The sequence below is a fragment of the Labrus bergylta genome, chromosome 7 (genome assembly GCF_963930695.1).
Source record: "Labrus bergylta chromosome 7, fLabBer1.1, whole genome shotgun sequence".
NCBI lineage: Eukaryota > Metazoa > Chordata > Actinopteri > Labriformes > Labridae > Labrus > Labrus bergylta.
In genome coordinates this window covers 7344416-7360803 of record NC_089201.1, presented here as the reverse complement: position 1 = coordinate 7360803, position 16388 = coordinate 7344416, and the positions used below count along the sequence as shown (strand labels likewise).

General features: G+C 41.0%; 1 protein-coding gene across 3 annotated transcripts in view; it reads left to right on the top strand.

Moving 5' to 3' along the window:
• Window positions 1–4562: 4562 nt before the first annotated feature.
• Window positions 4563–16388, top strand: part of lrrc4ca (leucine rich repeat containing 4C, genome duplicate a) — a 157715-nt gene continuing 145889 nt past the window's right edge. For all 3 annotated transcript variants that reach the window (XM_065956881.1, XM_065956882.1, XM_065956880.1), the window contains exon 1: window positions 4563–5340. The gene's annotated coding sequence lies outside the window, so the exon portion shown is untranslated. The remainder of the gene's footprint in view (window positions 5341–16388) is intronic.

Genomic DNA, 16388 nt, shown 5'->3' with positions numbered 1-16388 from the left:
ACAAAATAAATGAGAGAACAGGAAAAGGATATTTCTTATCTATATTCACTGCTTTGTCTTTTTCCACTTTGATAAAACGACAGTATGCAAAGAAGTGAGGGACTAGAAGCTCAATAAGCACAGGATAAAAAACAAATCTTGAGATGCCTATTCTATTTTCTTGTGTGTTTTGACAGCATGATAATGGCATTATGATAATATCAATAATGATATTGGATCTATTGACAAAGTTTAGAAAAATGTCTTTATTTCACAATCACTTTCAGAATATTTTTAATCAATGGGTCTGAAACTGAACCATACATCTTTGGCTCAAAATCACAACATTTCTATATCACAGGCACAGACTTGATAGCTGTTTCTCAAATGCTTGTTAAATGTTTCCGGGTCATAGAAGGAATTTAATTGTTTCCATCTTTCTGCAATATTGAATGGCAGGAAACTGGCTGTGAAGCAGATCTTTCAGACAAGATAGGTAAAGTGAGCAGCGCACTTTATTCAATAGTAAGTCAGGCTTCCAGTCTGCAGTAGGAAGACATGATTAGATAAAACAAAGTCCAGTAGAATCAGCAGGCAGAAAGAGCATTGGCAGGACTGAAATCAGATATCAATGAACCCTTAAGGAACACAAACACAAAGAACAAGTACCAGAGTGTTTAATCTTGCTGGAGATGACTGCGTATGGGGTCTGCTTTTTTCTTTTTTTACTTTCTCTAAGGAACCTTTAGTTGTCAAGCACAAGTTATCTACTAATATGTCTTTATTACATGTTTGTATGCAAGTATAAGTACAGTAATGTTTTGAATCCCAAGCAACTGCTTACCTAACTTACTATACAGACATGCATGCAGACTTTTTTTCATTCTGTGCATAAAATAAACCTGTAGTCTGTAATCTTGTATTTGTCACAACAATGCATAACCTTCCTGCTGTTATTCCTTTCAGTCTCAGCTAACCTGAACGAGGTATCCGCTCCACATAATATTGGATGAACTGTCAAAATACACAACAACCTTTATGGCCAGTACTCATTGACCAAATGTGATTATTCATCCCTGCAGGAAGTTGAGATGTTCTGAGTACTTTAATTCACACTAATTCAACCAATCCCTTTACGTTTTGTGAGACTTTTCAATTTTAGCCAATCACCACAACTTTTTTGCTAAATTTTACCAATCACCATATTTCCCCCTGGAATGTCCTCACAAACATAGCCAAAATTCACTTAAATGACTTTCAAATATAGAGCCTGAAGGGTCAGTAATTTTGTAAAAAGGGAGTCTTTGACAAGGTCATTTTGATCACTGAGAGGACGATATTTTCAGGCTTGCGGGCGGGGAAAGGGGGAGGGGATATCTGGAGACATGAACTGGACAATCACTTTCCAAGGAAACAATGGAAGTCAACTTAATGACAGCGCAGACTATAGTAACCTGGTTTGGCTTTTGGTATAATGGGGCTGTCCTATCCCATTTTTATATTCCTGCCATGTATTTGTCCTTCCTGATGTCAGAGTCCTTTTCAGAAATGTTATAAACCTAGGTGTTTTCAATTCCTGGACTTTAAGAGTAGAGTCAGTAGCACAGTCCGTTGAAACTTGTAAACACAACATTCAAACTGGGCCCTTCCTCCTGAGTTCATCGCCCCCAGGAGCACACACTCACAGCAGGTCATAGTGTGAACATTTACTGCTTGTACCTGCACAGCAAGCTACAGCAGACTTGCACAAGCTAACCGCAGACATTTGGCAACTTCCAGTCAAACAAAAAGCTGAACAACTCCGCGTCCACAGATGAAAGCTAACCCAAGTTTTAGGACGCCAACCCCAAGGCTTGGGGAAACGATTCACCTCACTTGATTACTTTTTCTCTTCTTTACCGCTACGTCCACATCAGATTATTCATTATTCATTTAATCGCTGAATTGTATCTACTCCTGAGGGAAAAGTTACTGACTCTATCTCCCTAACCAACAGCTCCTAGGTTCAAGTTCCAACACTGCGCAATGTCAGCTTGCAGTACTGATAGCATCAAGGTTCAGTGAGATCTGTAAGTTACCGTATTTTCCGCACTATAAGGCGCACTTAAAAGCCTTTAATTTTCTCAAAAAACGACAGTGCGCCTTATAATCCGGAGCGCCTTATATATGGATCAATTGGTTAATTGGTTGATCCATACTGGTTGTACACGGCGCTCAGCAACACTGACTCGGATAATGACGAGAGGGAGCCGGGCATGTTGGATGCCGTACTCGCCCAACTGTTCAATTCAGACACTGAAGAAGAAGAATTCGAGGGATTCGTGGACGGGGAATGAACTGAAAAAGTGAGCTTTACGTGTTATACGTAACTGAACAATGTTGAGTTATGCACTAACGTTTGAATTAGCGGTATCAGACTGTGTTTCTTTTACATGTTTACAACTGAACAAGGCTGGGAGATATTGTGAATATGCACATTAACGTTTGAACAACGTTGAGTTATTGTGAATGCACTACGTATAAAACATAGTTTTATACGTATTTATATTTATATATTCACAATATCTCCCAGCCTTGTTCAGTTGTAAACACGTTCTATTCTATGCGCCTTATAATCCGGTGCGCCCTATATATGAAAACAGTTCTAAAATAGGCCATTCATTGAAGGTGCGCCTTATAATCCGGTGCGCTTTATAGTGCTGAAAATACGGTATTAAGGCTTCACTTTGGCACTGTTACTTAAGCAAAGATATCTGTCTAAAATAAATTATCCAGTTCCTGCAAAAAAAAGTACTAATTTGGGACTTTTTGATGCAGCAGATGAAACCAAAACAAACTGCTGTTTGGCGACATCTCCCCCACACTGAATCCCCCACTCTCCTACAGCGACACACCTCCAACCCCTCTCCTCTGGCGTTTGCGCAAAGGAGTTATCAAATTGGAACACACTATAAATAAGCACTGAGCGCAAGAGAGCTGCATTGTTGTGTCAGCAGGCTAATGGTATGGTAATGGTAATGACATGCCCCCTAAATTTACATGGAATGACCATGATTTAAAAAAAGCTTCAAATAAGCAGTGAGTACAGTATGCTATTCTTCTTTTTCAAGTCCCTCACTTAAACAGCTTTCATACACAAGAGGATGAGCCGGCCGGACGTCCCGCCCATGTTAACATGATCTGAATACAGCTCAGACAACATCACAGTCAGTGGGACTTGCGTATTTCACTCATTGTTGACAGTCAGAGATATTTACAGAGGATATTCTGGATTTCTGATGTATTCATGTGTAAAATGTTGCACATTCTTTCTTTAAGTGGTCTGATAATTAATACATTCAGAACATGGGCTATCTCTCTTATTATCTATCTCAAATATGTGTCCATTAGAGCGCCCCCTTTAGGCCTGGATCACTTCTGTGAGGTGTGTTTTTCAGTGTGTGCTTTTTGTATTTGTGTTTTTACTTTAATCATTTTTTTAAATTTGCAGCGTGTCAGCTGGTAATGCAACTATTTTGGCTTCTTGGAGCTTGTTTCCATATGCTACTCATTTGCATTATTGCAATTGCAGTCTATTTTTTCAAAAAAATTCAATTCAACGTCAAGCTGCAATTAAAGCTGCAGATAGTATAATGTATATAAGTGTAACACAATAGCACTTATGTAGTTGGGATACTTATCACAAAGACAAAAAACATTGATTCTATGTATGAGAAAAATGGTAATGTTTAGTCAAATATCTGATTTGAACATCTTCAAATTTTTTATGAAGATGCCAATAACATTTCTTTTAAATGTCTTGGTTACGTGTGGAAGTTGCCTGCTTTTCTGAACTAAAACTAAAGACTTTCAGTTGTTTCATTCAACCCAAATAAAAGCAGCAAATTGTACCATTTATAAAGTATTAACCTGCAAATGTCTTTATTTAGAAATGATTTATCAGTGACAACTTTAAAATCCTTTTTTTAAAAGAGGTTTGTCTCCGGCTTCTTTGTCACATTTCATTTGAATGAAAACAGCATATGGGTTCATTCCACTCTTTTCCAAGTCCATTTCCCGGATTAAATATTAATTGAATGTGGCTTTTCAGGGTACTTTATGGTTGGTTCTGTGTTGAGTTGTTTTTTCCCAGCAGGGACAGACATGCCACGATTGGAAAAAAACTAGTGACACTATGAGCAGAAGTGCTCAGCAGCTGTGTTCTTAAAAACATTTTTATTTCCATTTTTTTAAATCTAGATAGGGATATTCCAGAGTTACAGAAATCCTCACTCCCAGTTTATTGTGGGTAAAAGAGATCAAAGACAGCGTGTCAAGAATCACAGATCACATCACTCCATCCATCCCTCACCTTAGCTTAAAAAAATCCAGCACAGTCAAGGAGCACAATCACGTCTTTAAGAAGACAGCCTATTTGTATTCCGAGCTCCCAGCGTGTCTCCTCACGTGTGACTGAGTGCAAGTGAACGAAGGAGAGTGAGCAAGTAGGGATGGGAGCCGAAAGAGGGGAGGGAGTGTTTGAGAGAGAGGGAGGATGAATCTAATGCATTGCAGCATAGAACTGTGACAAACCAGGCATTTATTTGGGCAGAGACTGCTGCTGTAGCAGGAAGGATGCAGTAGCAGCAGCAGCAGCAGCAGCAGCAGCAACACAGGCAGCAGCGCTTAGCACCACTCTATCACTCAGTGACTCCACCACAGCTGTAGACAAGGTGGACGCGAAGAGGCGGAAGCACAGGGGATACACACAGGGAGCACAGAACCTCTTCAATGCCACCAGCAAAATGATTTCTGGAATACTTTATTGGCTTTTCCAGCTTTTCCTTAAGGCTTGTCAGTTCCCTTTTCCTGATGACACTCTTCAGCCCATCTATCACCCTTTCCTAAATCTTGATTTCAAGGGGGATTCATGCCAAAGGAGAGCGTGGCTTGAATGAGAATCAGGACCGGTCTCTCTCTCCCTCTCTACAGGTCAGACATTAATACCAGCAGAAGACTCAAGAGGCATTCTGCACATTATGCAAATCTCCTGAGCACTCTCCCTGCGATCTCCAGGGGTTTTTATCACAGCGCTGTGTCTCATCCGGTGGAGGGAAGTCTGGGAGTTATGTGCATTAAGAGGTGCATGTGAGAAGTTGTTCTGCAAATGGGCCTCTGCTTTTAGTTCTTTTTTTTCCTTGAATGGCTGAGTCTTTTGGTCAAAATTAGGAGAAAATAATTACAAGACAAATACAGGAGCAACAGTAACTTATATTGTAAAATATAACGGCTACAAAGTTCCCTTTTGCTTCTTCTACACTGGTGGTGAATTTTGAGCATTTCCTCTGAGGGAGACCCGGGAATAAGACTTGAAGCACACTGGTAAGTAACTTATTTTTTCTTCACATGTTTTTGGCTGTAAAAAATATGATAATTTAATATAAAAACCTTTATATACAGTATAAACTACTGTGTATACTTTGTTTTTTATCTCTAAATTTCCTCACCCTCTGATCTCACAAGACCTGCTTTTGGACTAAGTTCCTGTTTCAGAATAATATTGTATTGCATGTGCTTTACCTCCAGATTTGTACATATAGATCTCAAAACATCATATTTTATTCAGCACCTCTTCATTTTCTATATTCTCTTTATTTCAACAAATGCTAGCCCTTTTGTTATCTTTGCTGCTGACGGGGGGGATTGATGGCTCACAGCCACACTTACATAAAATTGACAGGCTAACTGATGCATGGCAGGGCTCCTCCACCGACATCAACTTCTTGTGATTTTGTTGCTAAGCTACAGTTCTCTTCAGCAAGAGTAATCATGTTACCTGTCAGGAATGACATGATTTATCCCACGTGGACATCAGCATAAGTCATTACTCAGGTCTGAGAGCTTGTTGTGAACAGTACTGTCCAGAAATAGGAGGAAACACCCCTTCAGCTTGTCCTTCAGAGCTCTCTTCTATTTTGTCACATAAAATCTCTCTGTATGCAAATGTCAACATGGAATATGTTGGATGTTTGCGATAAAAGGCAAACATTACCTTTGCAAAAGTGCAGCCTTCTGTGTGAGAGATTATCTGCTCTGTTAATTCGGCTAATCCACTAAAAAGAGGGATTTTGTCCCCGCTTTGAAAACATATTCTCCCTTTTGTTTGTAATTAACTTATGGAACAAGTCACAAGATCTATATCCAGGGGACTCCATGTCAGTCCCTGTCTCTCGTCTAACATCAAACTATCTCAACTGTAATTACATACTGCTGCATTTGTCTAGTACCACTCAGACTGAGAATCAAGTACGGCCTTTGATGGTGGCCTCTGTTGTACAACACTTGAGTACTGGTGGTGGTAATGGTACAGGCCTACATCACACCGTCATCTGTTTGCATGCAATCAGGGGGGGCAATTTATACAATACCGGACAGGCACAGTACTCCTGAGAGAGCACATGTGTGCACAGCACTTGATGCCACGAGTGATTCTTGAAGCGTTGACATGGTGATAAAAGGAAGGTAATTGCTCCTGATTAAGATATTAAAAAAGGCATTCAGCCATGCATAATGAAATTATATGAGTCATCAAAATCAGAGCAAACATACTTCAATTAGTTCGATTGGTGAAGTCCTTCCATCGAGGCGGCATCACTTGAAAAAATTAGCAGAATTCATTTTCACCATTCATTTTGAGTGGGGTTTGTGTTGCGTGTCATTGTGGTAAACAACACTATGTCTGCCTGAAATGAATACATGGATGATTACAGCAGAGCAGCATCATATTTTAATCAGCATGCATGAATTGTTGTTTTCAGCTTGCACTGTTTAGCCATCAGACAGTATGCTTCCGACTGCATACTCTACACACAATGGCAAATAAGACTAGATTGCATAATATTGGTTTTATTTTCTTCTCACACAACCCAAACTGCACTAAACCAGCTGCTCTATGGGGAGCTGAGCATGCCAGCGTTGAACAATAGACTGTCAGCCATTGTTTTGAAGCTTAATCCAGCACAAATCCCACACCAAGTACATTAGTCTCAGTAGCAAGCATATGTGCCATATATTATTGAACAAGGAAAACAATAGGAACAGCATCAAAAATGAGCACAAAACAAGCAAGAAACAGGAGCAGCCCGGTGGACCTCTGCAGTGAGCCACAGCTGGCTTTTACTTAAATCTACACGTGTGTGCTCATAGTACAACACTGATGACTACAACCAAGTATTTCAAACACATTTGCTGCAATAACAAATGCAATGATGACTCTTCTTTAATTATCAAATACAGGCCTGGATGATGTGATATAACCTATTAAGAACAATTTAAGCTTATCAGGATGGTATTAAGAATTGTTTTATAAAGAGGGAATACAATCTAATCCAAGTACTTAAAACAGATGAAAAGAAAAAACAAGTCAAGCACATCTCTAATTAACACAATGATATCAGGGAATTACTGCACAATGAGCTTGTTTCTCTTGTATCCCTTTGTATTGGTTACAATGACTTTAAAGCCAGTATTTCAAGCACTGTAAACGGCATTTCTACTTTAAAATTGGTCATTGGGCATTAAATTGCCGAAATTGACAAGAACCATAAGTGGTAGCAACAGTAGCATAATAAATACTCCAAACATTTAATATGGACAAAAAAATCATCCCATACAAGACAATATACATCATTAACAGTCCCAATCCAATGTTGGAATGAGCCTTTTATATCCATTGAGGGAGTGGGCCCTCTACCATGGAGCCTCTCCTGTTTGACTGCCATGTTTCAGTAATAGCTCAGAATCAAGAAAAGCATCTATAACCCTGCCACTGTAGGTCCACACTAACAATGAGTGAGTTGGGAGCAGTTAAAGTCTGTTGCAGTCTGACATCACCAAATCCTACTTCATTTTTTAACAGTGGTCATCCTAGCAAAGTTTTTTTTTGGTATGTAAAGAAATGCATACTCAAGGTACAGTCTTTCCAATGTGATGATTTTTAGATTCATATTTTTTTACCAGGGTAAAATGAATATATCAAGCCTTCAGACTGTTGTTTGGTTTGGCGTAGCAAATTGTCCTCTTAGGCTCTGCTAAATTGTGAGAAGCTTTTCTCACTATTTCTATGGAGTGAGATTTCATAATTTATATTTTACAATAGCCCACATAAAAAAAACGTTATTGCGCAAATAATTGGCTTGTGACAACGACAATAGCTTCTCCAAAAGTATGTCACAATTTGTGTTAAGCCATGATGCATTACGCACACAAGACATGAACATTTCATTGTGTGTATGGTTCATGTTAGTCCAAGTGTGCAACTTTCTTTGCTGCCTCTTTGCTTACAGTGATATATTTGTCCAAACGTATCAATTTGGTTCCATGGAAATGTGTCTATCTGTGGTTAGCACGTGTAATAGACTCACTCAGCAGGCTTTTCATCGGATCTTAAAAGAGTTCCAACAGTTGTAATATGTATTCAGTAACTGGCTCCTCAGACTTGTGGATGTTCCTGTGAGCATCTCAGTGCTTATCTATGCACTACACTCCCCATGTTTAACAAGGAAATTGTGGCTATCGCAGGCTGTCAGGGCGCTGCAGATAGACAGACAGAGCTAAAGAGAGAACTGACCTGTTCAGTCAGCTTTTTAAGCCAATTGATGATGTTCCCCTCTAAAATGTGGCAGATTCAGTGTGGAACAGGTGCAGGAAAGTTTGGGTTGTCACTGTGAAAGGTGTCAAGTGAGAAAATGTAACCTTCATGGACTGAGAAAAAAGGCTTATCGCAATTTTAACGACAAGTAATGTAATGTTGTATCCAAACCAATCATGTAGTATGTACAGTAGTTGCACAAGCTACAAAGGGCCTGATTAAGGTTAGAACTTGATGTATGTGAGATGATAAAAGACAGGTCTCTGCATTTTCAAGGAAAGCATCTTGTGAATGAGGTTTAGGGGCCATTTAAGTTTGTCATTTCATGTGTCATAATTTTTTGTATTAAGTTAGCAATTTACCACATATGTGACTGTATGCTCCATGACTAATTGCAATTATTTTAGGCTTCTTAATCTATTGACAGATGTGACAAGGGCACAACCCAGCACCACTTGCTCTCCAGGGCCTGCTCGAGGGAGTCGTAAATGTTAACTTTACAGTCCTGCCAGTGCAATGAGATAAAGGTTTGGCAATGTCAGTCAGTTTGTTGATCTTACACTTTGGTCAGGATTGAAATATTTAAACAAGGATGATTTAGGATGGATTACCATGATATTTGGCAAAAACGTTAATGGTTCATCCAGTACCACCACAGACTTTGGTAATTCCTCTTTATGCTTCCAAACATTTTGATGTTTATTTACATATCCTGCTAAATATATTAATATCTTTGGAGCGCCCATGAGGTTGAAATGTGTTAATAAAATGTTTTGACCCCAAGCAAATTGTCACCTTTAGTTGTCAGTTGGAATGCATGGAGTTAAATATGTGTATAACCTCACACTAGAGGCCAGTGCTTGATGACTTGTGAAACTTGATCGTAGCAACACTTTATAAGAAACCGTGACTTTTTCTCAGGTGAATTTGTTTCTTGTTTCTTAGGAGCATGGTCATGATCTTAATCCGTAACCATTTTGGTGACATAATCTCACCATTAATGTTATTGGATTGCTTTTTATTTTATTTTTACCTCCTAAAATGTATACTTTTTTTGTAGGGATGGTGCAGCCCTTCCATTAAAAATACAATACTCATGTACTCCACAAGCTTTTTTGGATCGGAGTGGAGACTTCATTTACGAAAATAAAAAATAAAGTTTATTTCATTGGATCAGTAATACGGGCATCTGAGATGTTCTGTTATGACGATGTTGATCACCTGCTGTCGACCTCTAGAAATAAACATGTAACACACCAGCAGCCTTTTACTGGGGATGCAAAGCACCCACTGGATCTAAAATAAAACCTCTTAATCATTTATATCTAACAGACACATTTTTCTCACACATTGGCCAGATTGTTGGATTAAAACCAAAACAAACGAGACATGTTTAGAATCGTAGCCTAATAGGCCGGGTTCTCCCTGTGCTAATGCAGACAGCCCTGAAAAAGGTCTCTTCCCCCGGCATGCTTTGTACCTGCTGCCATCTGGAGCAGACATTTGAGAGCGTGGGCATGTCAGCATAGGTCAGGTGTGCGCTAATTAGTATTTCATCATAATTACACCATGAGTGCAGACTGACAGCTCTATTTAAATGGGTGTAATGCTGCAAGTAGATCGTGAATGAATGGATAGTTGGGGATCAGAATCAGAATCATGATCAGAATCGGGTTTTCTGGCCGCCCGCCGGGACACAAGACTAGCCTGTCGGCAGCAACCGTCTCGCGGCTATATTGCTATAGTGTCTGGTAGTGTCGGTGCTCTCACTGTTTGCCTATGGACACAGACATAGAGTCTGTTTTCTGCCAGGAATTTCCAAGATCAATTCTGGAAGAAATCTCTGGATCTGTTGAGGAAATGGCCTTATGTGTTAAATATGTCTGTAAATGTTTTTATTACTATATTTCTACTGCTGTATATTTTGGAGAAACTGTAACGATCGAATTTCCCTCTGGGATTAATAAAGTATTTCTGATTCTGATTCGGACCTTAGTGGGAGTTGCCTGTGGTAATATGCATTCTGGGATTTGGTGTCTTTCATCCACATGAGTCAAAAAGACACTTTCTGCCTTTTCTCGGCCAAGAAGGCACCAACTTCAAAATGTATTTCACATTTCTACTACCGTATTTTCCGCACTATAAGGCACACTTAAAAGCCTTTAATTTTCTCAAAAAACGACAGTGCGCTTTATAATCCGGAGCGCCTTATATATGGATCAATTGGTTAATTGGTTGATCCATACTGGTTGTACACGGCGCTCAGCGACACTGACTCGGATAATGACGAGAGGGAGCCAGGCATGTTGGATGCCGTACTCGCCCAACTGTTCAATTCGGACACTGAAGAAGAAGAATTCGAGGGATTCGTGGACGGGGAATGAACTGAAAAAGTGAGCTTTACGTGTTATACGTAACTCAACATTGTTCATCAGGCTGACAGCAAAGTGGAAGAAACTGTTCTTGTGGCGAGAGGTTTTGGTCTTGATGGACTGCAACCAGAGGGGAGAGTCTCAAACAGCAGGAAGTACATCCTCTGCTGTCCTTTCTTGATGAGGGAGACGATGTTCAGCTCCCACTTGAGGTCCTGGGTGATGGTGGTCCCCAGGAAGCGGAAAAACTCCACAGTAGACACTGTGGATTCATCGATGGTGATGGGGCTGGGGGCGGCTGCAGTTTTCCTAAAGTCCACAACCATCTCCACTGTCTTCAGAGCGTTACGCTCTAGATTGTTTTCACCGCACCAGGTCACCAGATGGTCAGCCTCCCACCTGTAGGCAGACTCATCCCCACCAGAGATGAGTCCAATGAGGGTGGTGTCGTCTCTTGACAGACTTATGACTGGAGGTACTGCTGTTGGTTTACAGGGAGAAGAGCAGAGGAGAAAGAACGCAGCCTTGAGGGGAGCCAGTGCTGATAGTCCTGCTGTCCGAGACATGCTTCCCCAGCTTCACCTGCTGTCTCCTGTCAGACAGGAAGTCTGTGATTCACCTGCAAGTGGACTCAGGCACATTCAGCTGGGAGAGCTTGTCCTGGAGCAAAGCTGGGATTATCGTATTGAAAGCAGAGCTGAAATCCACAAACATGATCCTGGTGTAGGTTCCTGCTGAGTCCAGATGCTTGAGGATGAGGTGGAGGGCCAGGTTGACAGCATCATCCACAGACCTGTTGGCTCTGTAGGCGAACTGCAGGGGGTCCAGGAGAGGGTCTGTGATGTCTTTGAGGTGGGAGAGCACAAGGCGCTCAAAAGACTTCATCACCACAGAGGTCAGGGCGACGGGTCTGAAGTCATTAAGTCCTGTGGTCCTTGGCTTTTTGGGGACAGGGATGATGGTGGAGGTCTTGAAGCAGGCTGGCACATGGCATGTCTCCAATGAGCTGTTAAAGATGTCTGTAAAGACTGGAGACAGCTGATCAGCACAGTGCTTCAGGGTGGAGGGAGAGACAGAGTCTGGTCTTGCTGCTTTGCGGGGGTTCTGTCTCTTAAAGATCTTATTTACATCTCTTTCAGTGACTGAAAGAGGTGTCGCTGGGGTGTGGGGAGAGAGGGCTGTTGGGGCGGACAGTCGTTGAGGGTCCTGAATCTCTGCTGTGGTGGGGGAGTTGAGTTGAGTGGGGGGTTTCAGGATTGTAGCTGGTGAGCTGTCTGAGGCCTTTCCAGACTGAGCCAGCATCTGTATCTGAAAACTGTTGTTGTAGTTTCCCAGAGTAAAGACGCTTGGCATCTCTCACCGCCCTGTTGAAGGTGTATTTAGCCTTTTGTAGGCTGTGAGTTTAGCTGTGAACCAGGGCTGGTCGTTGTTGTAACTCACCGTCGTGCGTGATGTTACACACAAGTCCTGGCAGAAGCCAATGTATGACGTCACAGCCTCTGTGTACTCATCCAGACTGTTTGTGGCAGACTTGAAAACATCCCAGTCAGTACAGTCTAAGCACGCCTTTAATTCTTCCACAGCTTCACTGGTCCATTGCTTTGATGTCCTCACCACAGGTTTGCAGAGCTTTAATTTCTGCTTGTATGAAGGAATCAAATGGACCATGACATGGTCAAAGTGGCCCAGTGCAGCGCGGGGGACGGCGTGATAGGCATTGCTGACTGTGGTGTAACAGTGATCCAAAACATTTATTTCTCTGGTTGGATATTTAATAAACTGTCTGTACTTAGGGAGTTCATGACTGAGATTACCTTAGTTAAAGTCGCCGAGGACAATTATTAAGGAGTCCAGGTTTGTCCGCTCCACACACATTATCTGGTCGGCGAGAGCGCGCTGTGCCTCCTGCACGTTGGCTTGCGGTGAAATGTAAACACTGGCCAGAATGAATGAAGAGAACTCACGGGGGGAATAAAAAGGTTTACAATGAATGAAAAAAGATTCCAGCTCAGGAGAACAATGCCTTTGGATCACCTTTACATCTGTACACCAGCCACTATTGACATAGAAACAGATTCCTCCACCCTTTTTTTTTCTGGAAAGTTGTGTGCAGCGCAGTCCGGTATCAGTCCACACAGCCATGTCTCTGTGAAACACAAAACACAGGATGTATAAAAGTCTCTGTTTCTTCCCATCAGTAGCTGAAGTTCGTCCAGTTTGTTGCACAGTGAGCACACGTTGGAGAGAAAGATGCCTGGTAGAGCTGTGCGTAGTCCGCTGGCGGAGACGCACAAGCCCTCCGGCCCTTTTCCCTCTTCTTCGTCATCTCACAGCGCTGACAAAGGTGAGGGCCCCTTTTGACCTGAATATCCAATAATTCCACGGATTCCGTCAGAAAAGTGGGGAATAAGTCCAGTGGAGTTGTAGCCCTTATATTCATAAGCTCTTCTCTGGACAAAACAACGCGCACCAACACATCAGGGCGACCGTCCTCGGCGCCATCTCGATGTGATATCACTTCAGACTGGTAATGGTTCATTCAATAGCTGATGCTAAAGATATTAGCAGTCTAATTGGTGTATCATCAGTATCTAAAATGTCAAGCCAAAAGTTTTGTACTTTCCTTTCTATCTTTCTATCATATTTTCTATGGACAGTTGACAGTGTATCATCATATACTCAAGCCTTCCATTTTCTTTGACAGTTAACAATACACACAAGCTTTGGATTGGATGAGTGTTATACGCCTTAAGAAAAGAAAAGAGCAAAAGGCATCATAATGTATTTTACTATGGCAATACAGTACAAAAACAATTGTTGACAAGTATAAGATTGCTAGAAATAGTAAAGGGGGCCTTAGGGATGGTAACCAGAGATCATGGCATGGTGTGGCACACTCTGGATGAAGGGCTGAAGCAGGGGGAATGCATTGTTAGTGGGAGGAATATATTATCAGCAGATAAGTTGGGGCAGGCTTTCATAGTGTCCAATCACATTAACTCCATTCATTCCCTTTACAGCAGCAGACAGTCTCCTAATGGGCCAGGCAGAGAGTGCAGAGAAGCTTATAGAGTAGGGGGTGTGTTATAGACCAGCATGGCATAGAAGTAAAGCAAAGATATACAGAAGGCCATATAGCATACTAGATATATTGCAAAGGGCGTCTCTCTTATATGTGTAATATTCATTTACTGTAGAGCTTCTGTGTCGGTTGTGTTTGGTAAAAGATAGATGTAAAAATATGAAGGTTGACATAATATTGGTGAACATTTTGAATGTCTTGTTACTATGAGCCTTTCAGAGACAAAGTGGATTATTAACCACTTCTTTGTAATAATTAAATCTTAATTTGAAGGCTTCAGTCATGTCATACTGCTTGCTTGCTGTAGCACTGAAAAAAATTGCCAAACAAATTTCAATTGAAAAATAATGCATTGACCTTCTAAATAAAGACTAAATTAACTTGTTTGTCATTTATATTAGCATAGTTCCAGAACAATTGTTCTGCATTTATGCATCTCCAAGCAGTTGTGAAATGGCTTGCGTCCATTTGTGGGGTTTTTTTATATTGAAAACAATAGACTCTAGTTATTTCAGGGCTTTCATATTTCCATCAAATTGAATACATTTGAGTGAAAATGGAGTGAAAAATGAAACTTTCCAAAGCAAAACCAACCCCCCACCAAACTCAACCCACAGTGATTATATTCTAACCCTGCTTGATCAGATAACAAATGAACCGCAGCCTAATTGGAGCGAGTGGTGGCATGGCACCGTGGCTTTTACAAAAACCTCTGGCAGCTTCTCATCTCTCGGCTATTGGCAAATCTACAGAGGACATATACAGCCTGCAAATCCACAATATGTAAAAGGGTCATACATGTAATTTATTTGCCTTACACTGATCGTCTTCAGCATGAAATTTGGTTTTCCTTTTTACATCTTATACAATTCCTTTGACACCCTCATGACAACACAACATTTCCAGCCTTCTAAGGCGGGCAAACAAAGGCAAAAAGTAAAGCTGCATGTTGCAGTTGAAGCCCAGGCACAAATATGAGTTTTTATTTTGATCATAATACTCGTCTCATGTAATACCTCTGCAGAAAACACACAATGCAATACGTCGTTTTGTCTCCTGTGTCTCAATATCACAAACATTGCCAGGTCCTCATATATCAGGGTCACACTGCCAGCCAACAGCCACCTGTAAGCACTGTAAGATCTTGAAATGAGGCCTCGAAAGTCATTCATTTCTCAGCAGAGCTCTGCTAACAGCTTGAAACATATGGAGGGAAAAATGCAAACCAGTGTTGCTGGCAATTCAGCAGTGATTATTAAAGAACACCTGTTTGGCTGGCTGGCAAGGCGACTCCGGGTCTCGCTGAATAGCAGCAGGCTAATGAAGGTCTTTCTCTCGGCTTAATTGTTCGGGCTATAAATAGTGACGGATAGGGAGATGAAGTGCCGTGCTACTCTCATCCATTTTTTTGTGTGCCATGCATACAGTGAGAGGACTATAAGAGGTCTGTTGTGGCATCTGAATAGCGATGAAGAGGACATGGTCTAATTGCCATCATTAGCAATTACAAAAGAGTCATTAACAAGACCTGTAAAGCTAAACTTTGTAGAGAGGAGACACATGCAGACTGAGGGTTGCCTTTTAGAGTGATAAATATAAACTCCATTAAAAATTATATCTGTAAGAAATAGTGATACAAGATACATGTGGACTTGGATAAAAGAATTACACATCAGCTGTGAGATCGCTGGAAATGGCCTTAGACACCGCTAGTGCGATAATAACCAAAGCTTGTCTACAAAGACGCTTCGATGAAAGAACCGACGCAGGAAGGACATATGTTGGTTAAACAGTATCTTAAGCATTGCCTCTGCAGCGAGCATCCTGCTGTGTAGGTCACCTTCATTTGTGTTGTTGAAATGAGTTTGGCTGCCCGCATTTTCCTGGCCAACCCTTAGGAGAGAGAGAGAGGGTGAAAAAACGTAGACGTGCCTTACAGCTTCAAAGAGCACATGAAGAGATTGACATCACTGAAATGTTGTTTTGAGGAGTCAAACAGAGACAACAATAGGACTAAGATTGCTTTTGTTGCTTGAATTACTGTTTTTTGGCACTTCTTAAAATTGTTCTTGGATCAAAAACAATTATTTTTTTTCATCCAAAATAACTTCAAAAACAAATAGTTTCCTCTGGGATCTTAAAGTGGACCAAAATAAATCTCATTATGAATCCCTGAGTATAGATCATTTGAGTACAAATGAAGTGCATACATGCAAGAGTGTATGGACTGCAACACATTAAATATCAAAGTGTTTCAGTAGATAAAATACTGATACAGAGCTACAGATCATACACCCCCAAAAAATGTGTTGTCCACCAGGGCCTC